This window comes from Armigeres subalbatus, unplaced genomic scaffold, assembly GCF_024139115.2.
Source record: "Armigeres subalbatus isolate Guangzhou_Male unplaced genomic scaffold, GZ_Asu_2 Contig1041, whole genome shotgun sequence".
Classification (NCBI taxonomy): Eukaryota; Metazoa; Arthropoda; class Insecta; order Diptera; family Culicidae; genus Armigeres; species Armigeres subalbatus.
This window is the reverse complement of record NW_026941783.1, coordinates 139,541-153,993: the sequence shown is the minus strand read 5'-3', so window position 1 is coordinate 153,993 and position 14,453 is coordinate 139,541.

Sequence of the window (14,453 nt, the reverse complement as noted above, 5' to 3'; positions counted from 1 at the left end):
GAATTTTGCCTCCTTCGGAAGTTCCTCCAGGAATTTATGGGAACTCTTTAAGGTCTGAGGCTAAAGGAACCGAATTTTGCAAAACCCATCTGACAAAAGTTTTGAAATTTTCCGACGATGTAATAAAAAGTATATATAACAATGTAAAATTTTGAAGGGAAGTCTTTTTACTTCAACCAAGTTTTCCAAATTCCATACAAAAGAGCGATGAGAGCGATCAATTTCGTATCTAGTTTGACAATTGATTTCTCCAGGAGTTGCTCAGAATAATCCTCCAGGAATTCATGCGGATATTCTATCAAAAATTTATCCGGAGATTGCTCTAGGTATACCTCCCGAAGTTTCTCCAGAAATTCGTTCAGATATTTCTCCAGGAATTCCTCTGGATAATCCTTCAGGAATACCAACGGATATTCTCCAGCAATCTCTCTCGATATTCTTCCACGAATTCTTCCGAATATTTCTCCAGAAATTCTTTCGAATATGTCTTCAGGAACCACTCCGGATATAGCCCCAGGAATTCCTCTAGGAATTCCGCCGGATATACTTTCAGGAGTTCTTCCGTAAATTCCACCAGGAATTCCTCTAAACATTACATCGTATATTCCTTCAGGGCACCGTACGGATATTCGTATAGGGACTCCTCCCAATATTCCTCCAGGAAATCCACCGAAGGCTCCTTTAGAAATTCTTCTGAAGATTCTTCCAGGAATTTCTTCGGATATTCCCCCAGGAATTCAACCGGATATTTCTCTAGGAATTTCTCCAGAAATTTCATCGGATATTCCTCGAACAATTCGTTTGGGTATTCTTCCAAGAATTAATTCAGATGTTCCTCCAGGAGTTCCTCCAAATATTCCTCCTTATATTCCCTCAAGAATTCCTTTGGATATTTCTCCAGATATTTACGCGGATGTTCTTCCAGGAATTCCTCCAGAATTTTTCATGGATTTTTACCAGGAATTCCTCCGAATATTTTTCCAGAAATGTTCCCGAATATTTTTTCAGGAATTCCTCTAACAATCCTCTTAGAATTCTGGCAAGAAAATTCCTGGAGGAATATCCGGCTGGCTTTCTGGTGGAATATTCGGAAAAATTTCAAGAGAAAAATCCAAAGGAATTCCAGAAAGAATATTAGGTGAAACTCCTGGAGGAATATCCGAATGAGTTCTTGGACGAATTCCAGAAGAACGATCCAGGGGAATGTTTGGGAGAATAATCGGAGGATATCTGAAACAATTCTAGGAAAAAAAATTCGAAGGAATTTTCGGAGGAACTTCCGGAGAAATACCTGGAGGAACTTCCGAAGAATTCCTGATGGACCTTCCGGAGGAATTCCTAGAGGAACTTCCGGAGGAATTCCCTGAGGAACTTCTGGAGGAATTCCCTGAGGAACTTCCGGAGGAATTCCCTGAGGAACTTCCGGAGGAATTCCCTGAGGAACTTCCGGAGGAATTCCCTGAAGAACTTCCGGAGGAATTCCCGGAGGAACATCCGGAGGAATTCCCTAAGGAATATCCGGAGGAATTCCCTAAGGAATATCCGGAGGAATTCCCTGAGGGACTTCCGGAGGAATTCCCGGAGGAATTCCTGGAGAAACTTCCGGAGGAACTTCCGGAGGAACTTCCGGAGGAACTTCCGGAGGAATTCCCTGAGGAACTTCCGGAGGAATTCCCTGAGGAACTTCCGGAGGAATTCCCTGAGGAACTTCCGGAGGAATTCCCTGAGGAACTTCCGGAGGAATTCCCTGAGGAACTTCCGGAGGAATTCCCTGAGGAACTTCCGGAGGAATACCCTGAGAAATTTCCGGTGGAATTCCCTGAGGAACTTCAGGAGGGACTTCCGGAGGAATTCCCGGAGGAACTTCCGGAGGAATTCCCGGAGGAACTTCCGGAGGAACTTCCGGAGGAACTTCCGGAGGAATTCTCGGAGGAATTCCCGGAGGAACTTCCGGAGGAACTTCCGGAGGAATTCCCGGAGGAACTTCCGGAGGAATTCCCGGAGGAACTTCCGGAGGAATTCCCGGAGGAACTCCCGGAGGAATTCCCGGAGGAACACCTGAAGGAACTTCCGGAGGAACTTCTGCAGGAACTTCCGGAGGAACTCCTGGAGGAACTTCCGGAGGAATTCCCGGAGGAACTTCCGGAGGAATTCCCGGAGGAACTTCCGGAGGAATTGCCGGAGGAATTCCCGGAGGAACTTCCGTAGGAATTCCCGGAGGAACTTCCGTAGAATTCCCTGAGGAACTTCCGGAGGAATTCCCGGAGGGACTTCCGATGGATTCCCGGAGAGACTTCCGGAGGAATTCCCGGAAGAACTTCCGGAGAGCTTCCGGAGGAACTTCCGGAGGAATTTCCGGAGGAATTCCCAAAGGAACTCCCGGAGGAACTTTCGGAGGAATTCTCGGTCGAACTTTCGAATGAATTCTCGGAGGATTTTCCGGTGGAATTCCTGGAGGAACTCGTGGAGGAACATGTGGGGATTTCCTAGAAAAATTTACAAAAATAAAAAGGATCTTAAATTTTTGGTTGAGCAAAATCGGGTCGTTAACATGATTAAATTGGAACCAAGTTTCAACCACTTCGTTAGTAGATTGGAGAGATGATCGCGAGGGTAAACAATTAATTTGCAGTGCAAACAAACTCGCTAGTTCTGCCATACTAAAATTTAAGATGACTAAATCATCAAATTGAAAACATCAAATTGACAGATTGAAACACCCGTTAGTATTTACCTTGATCGGGACATGAGAAAATCGTGGGTGTACATAAACGGGGATTGACAAAATTGGGTCAATATTGTATAAGTATTTGTGGATACAATAAAATGCGTCTTGAATAAATAAAATTTTATATGTTGCATCTGAAAATGTATTTTAAAACATGAAAGAAGAAAATCCGAATGCCCCCAACCCCGCTGCTGAAAGCGGGATTCATCCTGGCCGGTTTTTACGTCGGTTTAGGGTTACATCGAAAATTTTACGTCGAAAATGAATTACATTGATTTTATTTGAAGGCGAAATATCAAGTACGTCAACTTTTTATTACATCATTCAGATGTAATAATACATTATATTTACGACGGCGATGATGTGCAGCAAATCTGATGTGATATTACTTTTTATTTTTTACTGTGATAGCATCGGCATGGGTAGCTTTTAGAATTACTTGTTGAACTACCTACTACATCTTTCCTGATTTTATGAATATGTTACGCTAAGCTGACATTCGTACAGCTGTCTGAACATATCAATGGTTGGTACCACATTATTGATTAAAATTAGTGTTACCAGATTTGGTTTGACTAAAAAGAGTACATTAACAAAAAGGGAAAATAGAGTACAATCCATGATTTTTTTTATATTTACAATTCAAGTTCGATATTGTTCTGTTTTGACTAAAATTAGAATACCTGGATTTAAATGACAATTTTATTATTATTCGAGTGGTTCTTTTCATGGGAAGGATGTTTGAATGTAATCTTGATCATCCGTACGGAAAATCGATGTAATTTTGAATTCTAGGATGCTAAAACGCAATGTTTGGAATATGAAACATGTTCGGGATTTTAGTCAAAACGGAATATATCTTCTTCTATATAATAAAAATGAGTTGAGATTTCCTTCCTGACGATTTAACTCGCGAACGGGTTGACCGATTTGCAAGATTTTTTCCCTAATCGATTCGTTTTGGGATCCGCATGGTTTGTATATACAAAAAGTTGGTAAATTTAACGGGGAAATGTAAAAAATCGTTATGGAAACTCATATGTGAATATGTACGTTATGTGGAAGATATTGATTTGAAAAATGTATTGGAGGTAACCACTTTCCCTTCGATGGGACTCGAACCCATGACCCTACAGTACGCTAGACTGGTGCTTTAGGGTCATGGGTTCGAGTCCCATCGAAGGGAAAGTGGTTACCTCCAATACATTTTTCAAATCAATATCTTCCACATAACGTACATATTCACATATGAGTTTCCATAACATTGTAAATTAACGTCCAAGTCGGGTGGTTTAATCCCCGGAAATAGGCAATTAACTTTGATTGAACTGTAAAAAATCGTTAGAATACAATGTTGGTCAGCTGTTGCGGAAAACAAAACAAACGCATCGATTTTGATCTAGAGTGCGGTGCTGTAAATAGTTCATTGTGACATTTGCAACACCCGGGCAAAGCTGGGTTTGCTTCGCTAGTATTTTATATTTTGTAGGACGAACTTGTAACGCTAAATGTTTATGAATTCAACTAAATTAACAACGACAGTTATTGTGACAAAATAGTGAGTTGTGTTAACCTCGGTGTCAACGGTGTAAATGAATGATTCGCGGATCATTTTTTAAAAGATCCGGTTTAACAGATCAGCAAATTATATGCCATTTGTAAGGAATTGATAGAATGAAAAGTTCATTGTTTGTACTCCACTTGTGACAAAGAAAAGGCGAAGTTACTGACAATACGGTTCAAAAGTGTGAACCTGAATGACGAACGTTTAACTATTAGCATTCTTCTTGCGTTTTGTGGTTTTGTTCTAAGGATCCGATCCGGTTGAAAGATCCGGATCTTTAGACTTAATGACCCAGATTTGATCCGTTCATCGATGTGATCCGTTTCGCTTATCTCTACTCCTAAATATAAGTGAAGGAGTAGAAGAACTGTTCATGGAATAAAACCCATTGAAACTATCTAATATTTACAAATTCAAAAGATCAACTCTATATAGGAAATAGGGTGTTTGAAACCGTCTGATATCTGAGGAATAGGTTTAAAAGCTTGAATGAACGCAGTCTGTAGTATGAGAACGATCGTTTAAATGATGTTCCCAATTCCCATGCATGGTTTGACAATGTTTTTGTTCCAGCTGGGAGTTTGTAATTAGGTTTTGTGGTTTGTGTCATATATTATGTGATGATGATTTGATTTGATTTGATCTTCTTCTTCTTCTTCTTCTTCTTCTTATTGGCGTTACATCCCCACACTGGGACAGATCCGCCTCGCAGCTTAGTAATCATTAAGCACTTTCACAGTTATTAACTGCGAGGTTTCTAAGCCAAGTTACCATTTTTACATTCGTATATCATGAGGCTAACACGATGATACTTTTATGCCCAGGGAAGTCGAGACAATTTACAATCCGAAAATTGCCTAGACCGGCACCGGGAATCGAACCCAGCCACCCTCAGCATGGTCTTGCTTTGTAGCCGCGCGTTTTACCACACGGCTAAGGAGGGCCCCTTTGATTTGATGTGCTTTCCAAATTTTTGATATCTAAATTTCTAAAAAAAAAAATGGCCTATCTCAAATATCGCCGTACCCAGGAACATTTAAACAAATTAAATATCATGAAAATACTAAATTCGTTCAATTCAAATCGTGACATACACAGTTTATGCCTACTTAATTTGTACAAACTAAGGCAATTAGATTAACTTTACAATGTTTAGATTAAAAATCAAATTGGTACTAAAAATATTTAAAAAGTGTACATATAACCTTTTTCTCCGAAAAAGAAGAGTAGGGGAGACTGGGTAGACTTGATCCCCTTTTCTGATTTCCGATGTATCACAGCCAAAAATAAATAAACATACGCGATTTCCACACAGACTCTCTAAGAAATATAGTATTTAACTTTACCGATGTATGACAGTCCTTAAATTATTGTTGTTATTGATACACAATCGATTTTTTGAAGTGCTGTCAAAAATCGACTTTTTAAATTTTCGGGGGAAATTGATCCCTCTCCAAGAACTTGCTTTGATAAAATTAGAAAGGTGCCCTCAGATTTTTAAAATATTTTTTCTTCAAAATACGTAGAATATTCGAATTTCTGTGCGTATACATGAACGATTTTTGTTATTGAATTCGACAGCACATGCAATTTTAAAATTGGGGAGACTTGATCCCCTTTTTATGATATCTACGCAATAAATATTTTTTCCTGCCAAAACTTCATCAAATCTGTCAAATCTACAAAAAATTAGAAGCCTGAATGCAGAATTATATTTTTTTGAATTTTTTCGCCAAATTTTTGTATGGGTGACTAATGGGGGATCAAGTGTCCCCATATTGAGGCAATAACTTCAAATCCAAATATCCTAAAACTTTGATGGAATGTTGACATTTTCATCAGTACAGATCATTAAGCATATTTATGACTTTGTGCTGTGAAAAAACGAAAGCATTTGGTCATTGTTATGAAAAGTTATTTAAATTTTGCGTGGCCAATAAAAAAATCTTTAGGAAGGTCAAAACATACAAACCGCCCTGCAGAATAAATAAGGTTGTCAATCCAAAAAATAACTCACCACATAAAGGTCATTTGTTTAGATCTATACTAAAAAATACGCTAGAACAAAACTGCTTTAGTTCTCGATAAAACAGGGGGTGATCAAGTCTCCCCGGGGATCAAGTCTATCAAGTAACACTAATTAGAATTAGTTAAATTGCATAATGGATCTGCTGAAAGGCTGACTGAGATTAGTTGCAACCATTCTCACAGTCAATAACGGTGCCGGTCACGTCCAGCAATTAATATAGAAGAGACATATGTTTAATTTTTGCCTTTCTCGTATACAAAGTATACGTAAAGGCTATATGTTCGCTCCAAAAACGAACTTTTGATAGGAGTCCCGGAGACCCATAGTGTTATATACCGATCGACTCAGCTCGACGAATTGAGGTGATGTCTGTGTGTTTTTCTTCCTAAACAATGGAGGGGGAATCTGCTCAACAGACATCCTGGGTTGACCAGGAAGTGCTGGGTTAGGGGCCACTTCCAATGAGGGAGGCAGGACTGCATCCCCGACCAGCTAAACCGTTTCCATTGCCGACAAGCCCATAGTCCCTTCGGTACAACCAGAAAGTAATGCTTCAAAGGGGGGCCAGTGCACAACGCACCCTCGAGGTTAGCTGCGTGTCCTTGCAGCACCGAACATCGTAACTCGCTTTTTTAGAAGAACACCATGGTATCGTGCCAGCGCGTTGCCGGCTTTCCAGGTGGCCTTACTACGCCCTATGTCCTCGGAAGGTGGGAAGGGTCGACTTCGCGCCTGCTTCCCTCTGCACGACTGGTATCAAGAATGATGATGCCGCGTGCACCCCAAATTGACCTTTCTGCGATAGGGCCTATTCGCCAGCACACAGAGGGACTTGCCGACGCGAGGCCTACGCCTGCCCCAGCCTTGACGAGGACCCCTTTCCGTCCTCGGGCTCGGAACCCGCCCGGTTGACCGACGCCGCGAAAGCGACGATACCATGTTGTTCTTCGCGCGGCCACTTGTTCGACCACAGAGCATGACCACCGGTATGACCCATGAAGCCGACTCCGATCCCTTGGACCACCTCTTATTTGCGCCTGAACTAGCCATCCTTGAGTCCACGCGCCACCTTCTGTGTAGCTCCGAGACGATTTGGGCGATAGCCGATAAAACGGCGTTCCAGCCAACTTCGTCTTTACACATCCTCCGAACTAGGTTGTCCGGGGTAGTGTCCAGACCACATGTGGCAAGCATGTGGTCACGCATTGCGCGAAAACGTAAGCACACGAACAACACGTGCTCCGCCGTTTCCTCTAAACCTGCGCACACCAAACACTCGGGCGAAGCCGAGCAAGCCAGCTGCTTTACCTGCACTTTGATTTTGCAGCACGCTTAAACGCCGGGCACATCGAGCCCCCCATGGGGTGCTTGCTGTTCACGGCTTTGCTGGAACAAATCAAACAATTGGGAGGGTTCGTGCAGCATTGTGCCTTATGTCCCTCCAATCCGCAGCGTCGGCAGAGATTGCTTCTGTCAGGGCCTTTGCAGGCCCATTGCTTGTGCCCCGGTTCCAGGCACTTGCAGCAAACTTCGGGTTGCTCGTATATGCGCACAGGGCATACCGACCATCCCACCTTGACGCTCCCTAACTTGACTACCTTTTAGGCGTCCGCTGCAGATAGCCGAACCAATGCTACCTGCGTCCCTGCCGGACCTTTCCGTAGCCGAACGGCTGCGGTGGGCGTCTCCACTTCACACTGTCGCCGCAGTGCCGTGACGAGCTCTTCGACTTCAGTGATCTCGTCCAGGTCTTTAACCCTTAGATTTACCTCCGTCGTGAGTGCCCTCAACTTGACCGTCTCGCCTAGGACCTTCTCCGCCAACTTATTGTAGGCGGCGCCCTTTTGCGAGACGCCCCGCTTCAGCTCGAGTATCATCTCGCCCATCCGGGTACGTCTTATTCGACGTACGTCGGCACCGAGTTCACCGAGCTTGACGTCACTCCTCATCGCCTTCAAAACATCCGAGTACTTAGCCTCGTCCGCCGTGATGACTAGGGCATCGCCCCTGGAGCGATTGGCGCCTACCCTAGACTTCTTGCTACCCTCATTCGCCTGGGCCTTCTTTTCGGCCCTTGACGTCTTCGGTTTCCTCTTGTTCTTGACCAGGGTCCAGGAGGCGTCATTCCCCTCTATTTCCCTGGTCTGGTGCGGCTGAGAACTTTCAGCCTGCCGTAACCCCTTACCACCGTCTTGCCTGAGTGGACGGACCTTTCCAGGTCCATCCTCCCCCGGTTTTGGAGGTACCTGACCGGGGTTCAGCTTCCCAGCCCCACTACCCTTGTTCGGGGTAGTAACCCTCCGCGTTTTGGAGCGGCCCCCAGGGAGCTCATCCCCTGGAGACTGTCTCCCCCATTTTTGTGTCTGCTCCGTTGGAGCAGTCACCCCCGACGTACCCGCAAATACTTGAGCCTCAGTCTGGGTAGACTTTGGCACCACCGTCTTAGCTGGCATGCCTTCGGTCGATTCGACCTTGCCCGAGTCCGCGAATCCTTGGGCCTCAGTCTGGGTAGACCTCGGCTCCACCGATTTCACGGGTTTACACTTGGCCGTCCCGACCGCCCTCTCCAGCTTGGCGTCCAGCATCGACTTTCGAAGTTTCTGCAAGCTCCTCTTGAGGTCCTTGCTGATATTATGCTTCGATGACGCAAAGTCGATGATGGCGTCCAGCTGTTCCGTCGCCACCTCGAAGGCCGAAAGCCCATCGCGTTTGCGGTTCATCGCCTTCACAAGCCATGGGCCGTCAATAACTTCTACCGGCGTTTTTATAGCCGAGAGGAAGGTTGAGTGACCCACGCTGGCGCTGCGCACTGAGCTGCCGACTATTGCCTCTGGCCTCCTAGGTGGAGACCTGAACAACCCACCTCTTGCGAAGGGGTTGTCGCCTACACTACTACCACTAATTGAAGAATTGACTTGGTTTTCCATTTTGGTCCCACGAGTTGCTCGGGAAAAGAGGTCCACCACGCCAGAGCCCAGCATGACGCGGTAAGGGACAATTACTGTGGAGGGTGCCCAGGTACCCCACAGGCTCCGTTAAAGACCTAGCTCATTATTTCACCCCCCTGGCCATGCATCCCCTCGGCACGGGTCGCTTGACGCCTTGGGATTAGGGGTTAGGGACGATGGTCCCGGTCTAACTCGCAGTGGCCATGGGGAGGGGTCGTCAAGCCCTTGGACAAAGTCCCTGCTGCCTGCTGTGATGTCTGTGTGTGCGTGTGTGTGTATGTGTGTGTGTATGTGTGTGTGTATGTGTGTGCGCAAAATAATCTCACTAATTTTTCAGGCACTTATCCTTAACCGATTTGCTCGTTTCATTCGACGTAGAATCTTGTCCCATTATTTCGTATTGAAAATTGGCCCAATCGGACTATGGGCTTCGGAATTATGGCCAAAATATATTTATGTATAAGAAAAATTCTCACTCACTTTTTAGGCACTTACTCTTAGCTGATTTACTCGCAACAAGTTTCATTCGACTAGAACCTTGTCCAATTGTTTCGTATTGAAAATTAGCCCAATCGGACTATGGGTTTCGAAGTTATGGCCAAAATTCATTTTTTTACATAAGAACACGTACAAAATTCTCACTCATTTATCAGGCACTTATCTTTAACGGATTTTCTCGCAACAAGTTGCATTCGACGCGGAATCTTGTCCCATTGTTTCGTATTGAAAATTGGCGGAATCGGACTATGGAGTTATGGCCAAAATACATTTTCCAAAATCTCACTCATTTTAGTCACATATGTACCCTCAGCCGATTTGCTCGCAAGAAGTTGCATTCGATGCAGAATCCGGTCCCATTGTTTCCTGTTGAAAATTGGCCGGATCGGACTATAGGCTCAGAAGTTATGGTCAAAATACTTTTTTTCACCAAAAGTGCGTAGAAATTACTCACTCGGAAGAAACGAGAAAGGCACCATCACCGCTAGGTGGATTAATCTGGGTTTTTTTACAAATTTTATTTGCTAATTATTTAATACATGCATTCATCTCTTAGACAAGGTGTTCCATGTATTCTTAACACTATCATCCTTATTTGCTATGATACATTTTTAATTATTATTAATACATTTAAATTGCCTCTGGAAGTTAGGATTTTTCCACTGGTTAATTGAATCATGTAGGAATTACAATGTTTTTAAACTTAAACTAAACTTATCCTAATGTATACTAAGGGTACAAGGAGCTAATTGTTGCAATAGAAGATTTCAACGATTTTTCTCCAAAATTGGAATTTATTTTGTTGGACATTTGTTGCAATGTCTCAATATTAGAAATTCTATGAAATGCATGGTACTATACCACGGAGGCAACTTCAGAATCATTTTCAAATTTTATTTTGAATCCTCTGAAGTGCCTTTTTTGGTGTTGCAGCAACTAGTCCATATTGGCACAGCATACAACATGGCTGGTCTAAACATTTGTTAGTAAACCAAAAATTTGTTCTTAAGACAAAGTTTTGATTTTCTGCTTATAAGTGGATATAGACACATAATATATTTGTTACATTTAGCTTGCCTTTAGAATGCCTTCAATGTGATTTTTAAAAGTTAATTTTGATCTAGCAGAAGTCCTAAATATTTCGCTTTGCTAGACCAATTAATTGGAATCCCAGTCATAGTGACAATATGTCTGCTAGAAGGTTTCAAATAAGAAGCTCTCGGCTTATGTGGGAAAATTATAAACGGAGTTTGGGAAGCATTCGGAGAAATTTTCCAGTTTTGCAAGTAAGTGGAGAAAATATCCAAACTTTTTTGCAAGCTACTACAAATGACACGAAGGCTTCGCCCTTTGGCTGAAAGGCCCGTGTTATCTGCAAACAAAGATTTTTGACACCCTGGTGGTAAATCAGGTAAGTCAGAAGTAAAAGTATTATACAATATGGGCCCCAGTATGCTGCCTTGGGGAACACCAGCTCTTACAGGTAATCTATCAGATTTGCAGTGAACGATCTGATAAATAATTTTGGATCAGTTTAATAATGTACAGAGGAAAATTAAAATTCATTAATTTTCAAACCCTCATGCCAAACACTGTCAAATACTAGAAGAAGAGCAACTCCAGTCGAATATCCTTCAGATTTTTGAGTCGAATTAAATTCGTAACTCTTAATAACTGATAAGTGGTTGAATGCCCATGGCGAAAATTAAATCGCTCATCAGCAAAAATAGAATTGTCATTAATATGAACGATCATACTATTTAAAATAATCTTTTCAAACAGTTTGATTATTGAAGAACGCAAACTGATTGGGCGATAACTAGAATCCTCAGCTGGAGTTTTGTCCGGCTTCAACAACTTTGGCGTTTTTTCATTTATCTGGGAGGTATGCCAAATGAAAACATTTGTTAAATAAATTAACCAAAAAGGATAAAGAGGAAGTTTTTTGATAATTATGTAGAAAATACCATCATCACCCGGGGCTTTCATATTTTTAAATTTTATAGTAATAGATCTTACTTCATCCAAATTAGTTCTTGATTAAGAATGTCTTCGAAGCTCCGTGTAACCTGATCCTTTATTGGACTAGTGAGACCTAGACTAAAATTATGGGCACTCTCGAACTGCTGACCAAGTTCTGGTGTTCAAGGGCGGTTCTGGTGTTTCTTCAACCGCGATGGCATCTGGTGATGCTCTTCAGCAGGCACTTCAATCAGTGGCAACCATCCATGCGTAAAACATACCAGCTGAGTCGCGAGAGGTCCACATTTTTCTGTCAACGGTTCTCATTTCTGTGACGGTTGCACAAAGCAAGGGTTTTTTCGACTGTGAGTCGCAGGTGAATTTGATTTCGGACAGGTCATGCCAAGTGCTGAACTTGCCACCCAAAGGTAGCAATGTACCGGTACCGATCGGTTTCCGGTGTCTGTAGCGCTCGGATTCAGATAAACGTTTCGGTTTCTGCCACAATCACTTCTTATCGTATTAAGCAATTACCGTGGATATCCTTGTTTTGAAGAAGGTAATAACTGGCGATCAACCATCAACGACCATTCCAATTGGCGGCTGGAATCTGCCTCCGAACATGGTACTAGCGGATCCAGGTTTTAACAAGAGAGCTCCCTTCTGCTAGGACTGGAGTATTTCTACTTCTGAATGATGGGTGAATACAAGTAGGGGAACTGTTCCGATCTCCATCTCACTGTACATATATCCATCTCATCGCTAAACAAAGAAATACGGCACCAAATTCGTCGCTTTTTTTTTGTCAACATGCGTGCTCACTGCTGAAAAAAATCACAAAAATAATTAACAAACAAAATTCCTTCCCATTGCTTTGTTTTTGATGGGATGTAAATAGGAGCTATGAGATGAAGTGGCGAACCGTTCCCCTACAACGCGTAAAAGAAGGACTTCCGCTTTTCGTCTTTGGTTGGATCGTTGCTGGAAAGACGATTTTGGGTAACATTAACGCAGTACCGTACCACCGCGTATTTGTAGGATGAACGTTAGCGGAGAAGGTGGAACGGTTTGTGGGTGATTGAAGAGGTGCCCGATGTCCCACGGCAGACTCAAGACGAACAGTACTGCGAGGAGTTTTCTCAAGCTACATATTTGCATGATTGCTCAAGAAGAAACATGGTGCGACTACCGAAGCGAATGGGCTTCGAGAAGATGATTGGCGAATCGAAGGATAAGGCGTTACGAAGACTGATGCAGCTTGAACGGCGTCAGGAAAGGACGAAGATTTGTGAAGGCGTTACAACGATCATAAGCTCGCTTGCTACCTGCCTCATCATTCGGTTATTAAGGAATAGAATGTGGCCACGAAGATTCGATCGGTGTTCGACGGTTCTGCCAAGACGACTTCTAACCGTTGTCTGTATGACGGGACTGGTGGTTCAAGATCCGATTTTCGATCTGGTTTTGCGCTTCCGCATACATGCCGTCGCTCTCGTTGCACACATTGAAAAGATGTACCTGTAAGTGAAGATTCATCCTGACGACACTCCTCTACAAACGTATTCTCTGGAGATTCTCGCCAGAAGAACAGGTTGCGATGTATGAAATGGGTAGGGTCACGTTTGGATTAGCTCCCACCTCGTTTGTTGCAACGCGGTGTTTGTATCAGTTGGCAGAAGACGAATGTAATCATCATCCACAAGCGAAGACTGTGCTCGTCAACGATTTCTATGTCGTTGGGGGGGCGGATTCAGTGCAGGAAGCCATATTGTTACGGCACGATTTGGAACAGCTGATGCGTAAAAGATGTTTCAAGTTGCAAAAATATTTATCCAATGCTAAAAGTGTGTTGGAAGGTCATCCGGTGGACAAATTAGGGACTTAGTCCACGCTCAATTTTAACTAACAACAAACGAAAACGCTAGGAATTCTTTGGGAAGCAGGACCGGATTTGTTGGGAATTGATGTTTCTAATCTTGCTGCAAACGGGCAGTGGACAAGGTGCAAGGTGTATTCCATCATCATTAGGCTGTGGGATCCTAGCGGTAATACGGTTCCACTCTTCTCTTGGGCCAAGATATGTATGCAGCTGTTGTGGGTAGCAGTGCAAGGTTGGGATGACCTCCTATCTCATTATTCAGCGCTTAGGTGGACCGAGTTCTACCAACATCTAACTGCTCTCCAAGTGGGACGGCATTCTCTTACCAACCACGGAGCGTGCATATATGTCCGTTCGATCGACCTGGTTGGACACATCAAAGTGGAGCTTTTTGCAGCCAGATCCTGACCAGCCTGTCCGAAGAAGATTACTTTGTCGAAGCGAGAACCTTGCGGGGCTCATGTGGATGCAAAACGTGCTATTGTTAAGGCTTTGAAGATGGAGTATACCGAAACTTGGTTTTGGCTACAGTTGTCTTGTTATGGCTCAATGTTATGGCGCCGTAGATTTGGCCGCCTTTCGTTGCAAATCGCGTTTCGCACATTCAGAAGCTAACGAAAGGACACCGGTGGAATCACGTAAAGGGAGTTGAAAGTCCAGCCGACCTCGTACCAAGAGGAGTGATGCCAAAGGATCTCGTCGACAAGCAGCACTGGTTTCATGGTCCGTACTGGTTGTCTTTACTTGATCAGCACTGGAATACCGCTAAGCATTTGGAGTACGAGCCGCCATCAGAAGAACTGCTGGAGAAGAAGAAAAACGTTCTGGTTGTGGAGGAGCCTAAG